This window comes from Salvelinus fontinalis, chromosome 4 (genome assembly GCF_029448725.1).
Source record: "Salvelinus fontinalis isolate EN_2023a chromosome 4, ASM2944872v1, whole genome shotgun sequence".
In the NCBI taxonomy this organism is placed as follows: Eukaryota; Metazoa; Chordata; class Actinopteri; order Salmoniformes; family Salmonidae; genus Salvelinus; species Salvelinus fontinalis.
In genome coordinates this window covers 23,806,150-23,812,149 of record NC_074668.1, presented here as the reverse complement: position 1 = coordinate 23,812,149, position 6,000 = coordinate 23,806,150, and positions in this window count along the sequence as shown.

Here is a 6,000-nt window from a genome sequence, read left to right as displayed (position 1 = left end):
CTCTGACAAGGGCCGTGACTTGTCACTTGTACAAAGTTATGTGAAACTATTATATCTCATAGTTTCTCAAAGCACATCCCTTTTTTATGTTTATTTTATTTTATTACCCATTTTTATCCCCAATTTTGTGGTATCCAATTGGTAGTTACAGTCTTGTCGCATCGCTGCAACTCACGTACGGACTCGGTAGAGGCGAAGGTCGAGAGCCGTGCGTCCTCGGTCCTGGCAATATGACCGCAGAAACCTACCCACATCCTGATTCACTCTCTCCACCTGCCCGTTACTCTCGGGGTGAAAACCTGAGGTGAGGCTGACCGAGACCCCCAGACGTTCCATGAACGCTTTCCAGACCCTGAACGTGAACTGGGGACCCCGATCAGAGACTATATCCTCAGGCACCCCATAGTGCCGGAAGACGTGAGTGAACAGGGCCTCTGCAGTCTGTAGGGCCGTAGGGAGACCGGGCAAAGCGAGGAGATGGCAGGACTTAGAAAACCAATCCACAACATCCAGGATCGTGGTGTTGCCCTGTGATGGAGGAAGATCTGTCAGGAAGTCCACCGACAGGTGCAACCACGACCGTTGTGGAACGAGTAGGGGTTGTAACTTCCCTCTGGGCAGGTGCCTGGGAGCCTTGCACTGGGCGCACACCGAGCAGGAGGAAACATAAACCCTCACGTCCTTGGCCAAGGTGGACCCCCAGTACTACCCACTAAGGCAACGCACCGTCCGACCGATGCCAGGGTGACCAGAGGAGGGTGACGTGTGGGCCCAATAGATCAAACGGTCGCGGACAGTAGACGGAACATACAGGCGCCCATCACGATCCTGGAGGTCCCCGGGGTCCCCAGTCCCCCACCGTGTAAAAAACATGGCCCACCTTGCCTGGCGAGGGTTCAGTCTCCTCGCCGCCCGGATATACTCCAGATTGCAGTGGTCAGTCCAGATGAGATAAGGGTGTTTAGCCCCCTCAAGCCAATGTCTCCACGCCTTCAGAGCCTTGACAACAGCCAACAGCTCCCGGTCCCCCACATCATAGTTTCGTTCTGCCGGGCTGAGCTTCTTCGAAAAGAAAGCACAGGGGCGGAGCTTTGGTGGCGTACCCGAGCGCTGAGAGAGCACGGCTCCTATCCCAGCCTCGGACGTGTCCACCTCCCCTATGAACCCCAAAGAGGGATCCGGATGAGCCAGCACAGGAGCCGAGGTAAACAGAGCCTTCAGGTGACCAAAAGCCCTGTCCGCCTCAGCCGACCACTGCAGCCGCACCGGTCCCCCCTTCAGCAGTGAGGTAATGGGAGCTGCTACCTGACCAAAACCCCGGATAAACCTCCGGTAGTAGTTGGCAAACCCTAGAAACCGCTGCACTTCCTTTACCGTGGTGGGAGTCGGCCAATTACGCACGGCTGAAATGCGGTCACTCTCCATCTCCACCCCGGAAGTGGAAATGCGGTACCCTAGGAAGGAGACGGACTGTTGGAAGAACAGACATTTCTCAGCCTTGACGTACAGGTCATGCTCCAACAGTCGACCAAGCACCCTGCGCACCAGGAACACATGCTCGGCGCGTGTAGCGGAGTATATCAGAATATCGTCGATATACACCACTACACCCTGCCCGTGCAGGTCCCGGAAAATCTTGTCAACAAAGGCCTGGAAGACTGATGGAGCATTCATCAACCCGTACAGCATGACGAGGTACTCATAGTGCCCTGAGGTGGTACTAAATGCTAAATGCACTCCTGAGATCCAATTTTGTGAAGAAGCACGCCCCGTGCATTGACTCGATCGCACTGGTGATGAGAGGCAGCGGGTAGCTATACCTCACCGTGATCTGATTGATCCATTGATTGTCAATACACGGGTGCAGACCACATCCTTCTTCTTCACAAAAAATAAACTTGAGGAGGCAGGTGAAGTGGAGGTCCGAATGTATCCCTGCCCCAGGGATTCGGAGACATATGTTTCCATAGCCGCAGTCTCCTCCTGTTACAGAGGATACACGTGACTCCTGGGAAGTGCTGCGTCTACCAGAAGATTTATCGCACAATGCCCCCGTCGATGAGGTGGTAATTTAGTCGCCCTCTTCTTACAGAAGGTGAGCGCCAAATCTGAATTTTCTGGGGGGATGCGCACAGTGGAGACCTGGTCTGGACTTTCCACCGTAGTCGCACCGATGGAAACCCTCAAACACCTGCCTGAGCACTCTCGTGACCACCCCTTGAGAGCCCTCTGTTACCATGAAATAGTGGGGTTATGACAGGCCAACCAGGGTAGGCCCAGCACCACGGGAAACGCAGGAGAATCAATAAGGAAGAGACTGGTTCTCTCCTTGTGACCCTCCTGCGTAACCATGTCAAGTGGAGCAGTGGCCTCACTAATCAGCCCTGACCCTATTGGTCGACTATCTAGGGCGTGCACAGGGAAGGGCATATCCACAGGAACAAGGGGAATCCCTAAACTATGAGCAAATGAAAGGTCAATAAAATTCCCAGCTGTGCCTGAACATGTCCACCAGCTGGTCCAATGTGAGGGTGGTGTCTCGGCAGGCCAACTCCCGACGGACGTCCTCGCACAGACTGCACAGGTAGTGACTGATCAGGGCCCTGTCGTTCCATCCCGCGCTGGCCGCCAGGGTCCGGAAGTCAAAGGCGAAATCCTGCGCACTCCTCGTCCCCCTCAGGTGGAACAGACGTTCACCCGCCGCTTGACCCTCAGGCAGGTGGTCGAACACTGCCCGAAAGCGGCGGGTGAACTCTGCGTAATGGTCCAACGCAGCGTCTCCTTCACTCCATACGGCATTGGCCCACTCCAGGGCTTTGCCTGAGAGGCAGGAGACGAGGGCGGACACACTTTCACGCCCCGAAGGAGCCAGGTGGCCGGTCGCCAGGTAGAGCTCCAGCTGTAGTAGAAACCCCTGCCATCTGGCAGCCGTCCCATCATACTCCCTCGGGAGCGCGAGTCAAATCCCACTGGGACCAGGTGGAAGAGGAGTGGACAGTGGGACCTGTTGTAGTGGGGCTGGTGGAGGCGCTGAAAAAGCTCCTCCTCTCTCCCAACGATCCATCGTCTGCAGCACGCGATCCATGGCTGTGCCCAGACGTTGCAACATGGTCGCGTGCTGCTGAAAGCGCTCCTCCACTGGAACTGGGAGGGCATCTGCTCCTGCTGACTCCATATCAGGTGAGTGATTCTGTAAGGGTCTATGTGTAGCTGGTGCAGAGGAGTCAGGCGCAAGACAGCAGAGATGAGTAAATAAAGGTAACTTTACTCAAAGTCATCAAAATACAAGATGAATCCAAGCCCACAATACGGACCACAATACAACAAACAATCACTCACAACCAAACATGGGGAACAGAGGGTTAAATACTAAACAGGTAATTGGGTGTGTAAGACATAGACAAAACAAATGGAAAATGAAAAGTGGATCGGTGGTGGCTAGAAGGCCGGTGACGTCGACCGCCGAACGCAGCCCAAACAAGGAGAGGGACCGACTTCGGCGGAAGTCGAATAAGTGCTGACAAAAAATGTCACCTTTTGCACACAGTGCTTCAGAAGTGGATACTCTGTGTCTGACACAAGTCACCAGAAATGGGTAACACCTGATCTTAGTTCACCTTACAATATGTAATTTGCCTGCAGCTCCACTATCTCACTCTCTATGCCAGCACGGTCAGGACAGAGGGCTGTGATGACTGGGGTCAAAGATGACACTGGCACATGAAAGGGGTCCTCAATGAATTTGAAAAACTCCTTGATATCCTTGAATCTTGACTCTTAACTCCAACTTCAACTCTTCCAACACACACACAAATGCATCATAGCTAAAATGTTGCAGTATGTCTGGGTTGGATGTGGTGACTGGTCTGAGTTTTGGGAAATGAACAAACTGTCCGTCAGGTATGAACAGTGAGATGATTTTATTTTGAAATGTTGTGACCACACGCAGCATTTTGCCCAGAGATGTAGCTTTCCCTTGGAGCTGGATATTCACCGTGATCAGGTGGCGGGTAATTTTTTGTTTAAAAAGCCAGCTTTAATATCCACTTTGGATTATCCAAAGCTGGCTCCTCTCTCCCCTTGCTTGCAACAAATTCACGGATTTGAGGGAAGAGAGGGAGAAATCTTTCTAAAACTCTGCCACGAGACAGCCATCTCACCTCATTGTGGAATATCAAGTTGCCGTATTCTGTCTGGTATTCCTCCAGCAACTCAAGGAATTGCCGGTGATTCAGTGCCCTCACAATAATAATGTTCACCACGCACACGACTTGCTGGATCACATTCTGTAAGTCACAGTCATTGAGTTTAGCCACAAGTGCTTCCTGATACAATGAAACGTAACAAATTCGGGAATATCCTTTCTCTTTCTCGTCAGGCCTATGAGTCCCTTCTTCTTCCCTCGCATGTTCGGGGCGCCGTCAGTGCACACAGATGCCAGATGAGGGCTTTCAGAATATCCTCTTCTCGTATTTGTCTCTAAAGGGGCAGTAAACATAAACGTTCCTCTCTGAACGATTCGTTTTGAGGGAAGCGGATACAAACACATAATTGTCACTAACATGCAATGTCACTTACATCAGTGCTTTCATCAAGCGCAATACTAAAACACGGCGCCACGGATATGTCAGTAATCAGTTGCTTACCGATGTCCTCGTCGTTACCGTTGTCTCATCTTCCTGGCATCTGGGAAACTAAGCCGGGTTGGGGGTAAAACACCATCCTGTGTAGATAACCAATGTGGCTTAGTTGGAACCAGTCTGACTAAGCATTTTTAGGTCCTATATAATATCTGTTTTTTTTTCATTTTCAGTTAGGCAGTTGACGGTTTCATTATTGTAATAATTAATCAATATTAAATAAAGATGATTGTTTGAAGAAATTACAAAGTCTCTCTCAGTACTAAATTTCGACAGAGGTTGCTTTGTAGCGGATATGTTTTGTCAAAGTGGGCATGGTGTGACTGGAAATGCCGCTCTAAATTTGCTCGTTTAAAACAATTGACTGCCTTCCAGCAAATAAGACAAAGTGAGCTAGTCCCATCATGCAGTACAAAAAAACAGTTGTCTGTCCATTTCTCTTGGAACTTTCTGTGTTCTTCTTGAATAGACTGCATCCTTCTCTTGGCCACCGGAGCCACGTTAGCTAGCTGCATTTCCCCGCTGCCATTTTCCTGGTTCTCCGGGGGTTGTTTGTTCATAGCTGTCCCATTGTTCTAACAGCTCTTCCTCCTCATTTTCATTGTCAATAGATTTACCTTTCTTTTTTTTACAATAAATCGATCCATGTCGACCAGCCTGCAAAATTAGCTAGCAGCAAACTGATATTTGTCAGTCGCTTTAGCTGAGCAGTTGCATTCTATTTCGGCAAACGTTCCATTTCGGCCTTTCTGTTCAACAGCTGCGCTATACTGCCATCTATCTGCCGTCCAGGGAACAATCGATATATTCAGTGAAGTGATTCAGGCATGAATTAACCACATTGGATTGAAATTTTATCATTATGTATTATGAATGGAAAATAGGCAAATCACCGTGAGCTGCAAATTAGGGGCTCGGAGGCTGCACAATGAGTGCCACTGTGTTACAGCCTGAATTCAAAATGGATTAAATCGATTTTTTTCTCACCCATTTACACACAATATCCCTAAATGCCAAAGTGAAAACATTTATTTATTTTTTGCAAATGTATTGAAACTTATTATACAGGAGTATCTCATTGACATAAGTATTTACGACCCTGAGTCAATACATGTTCGAATCACCTTTGGCAGCGATTACAGCTGTGAGTCTTTCTGGGTAAGTAAATAAGAGCTTTGTGCACCTGGATTGTACAATACTTGCGCATTCAAAATTCTTCAAGCTCAAGTTGGTTGTTGATCATTGCTAGACAGCCATTTTTAAGTCTTGCCATAGTCAAGCCGATTTAAATCAAAACTGTAACTAGGCCACACCGGAACAATCAATGTCGTCTTGGTAAGCAGCTCCAGTGTATATTTGG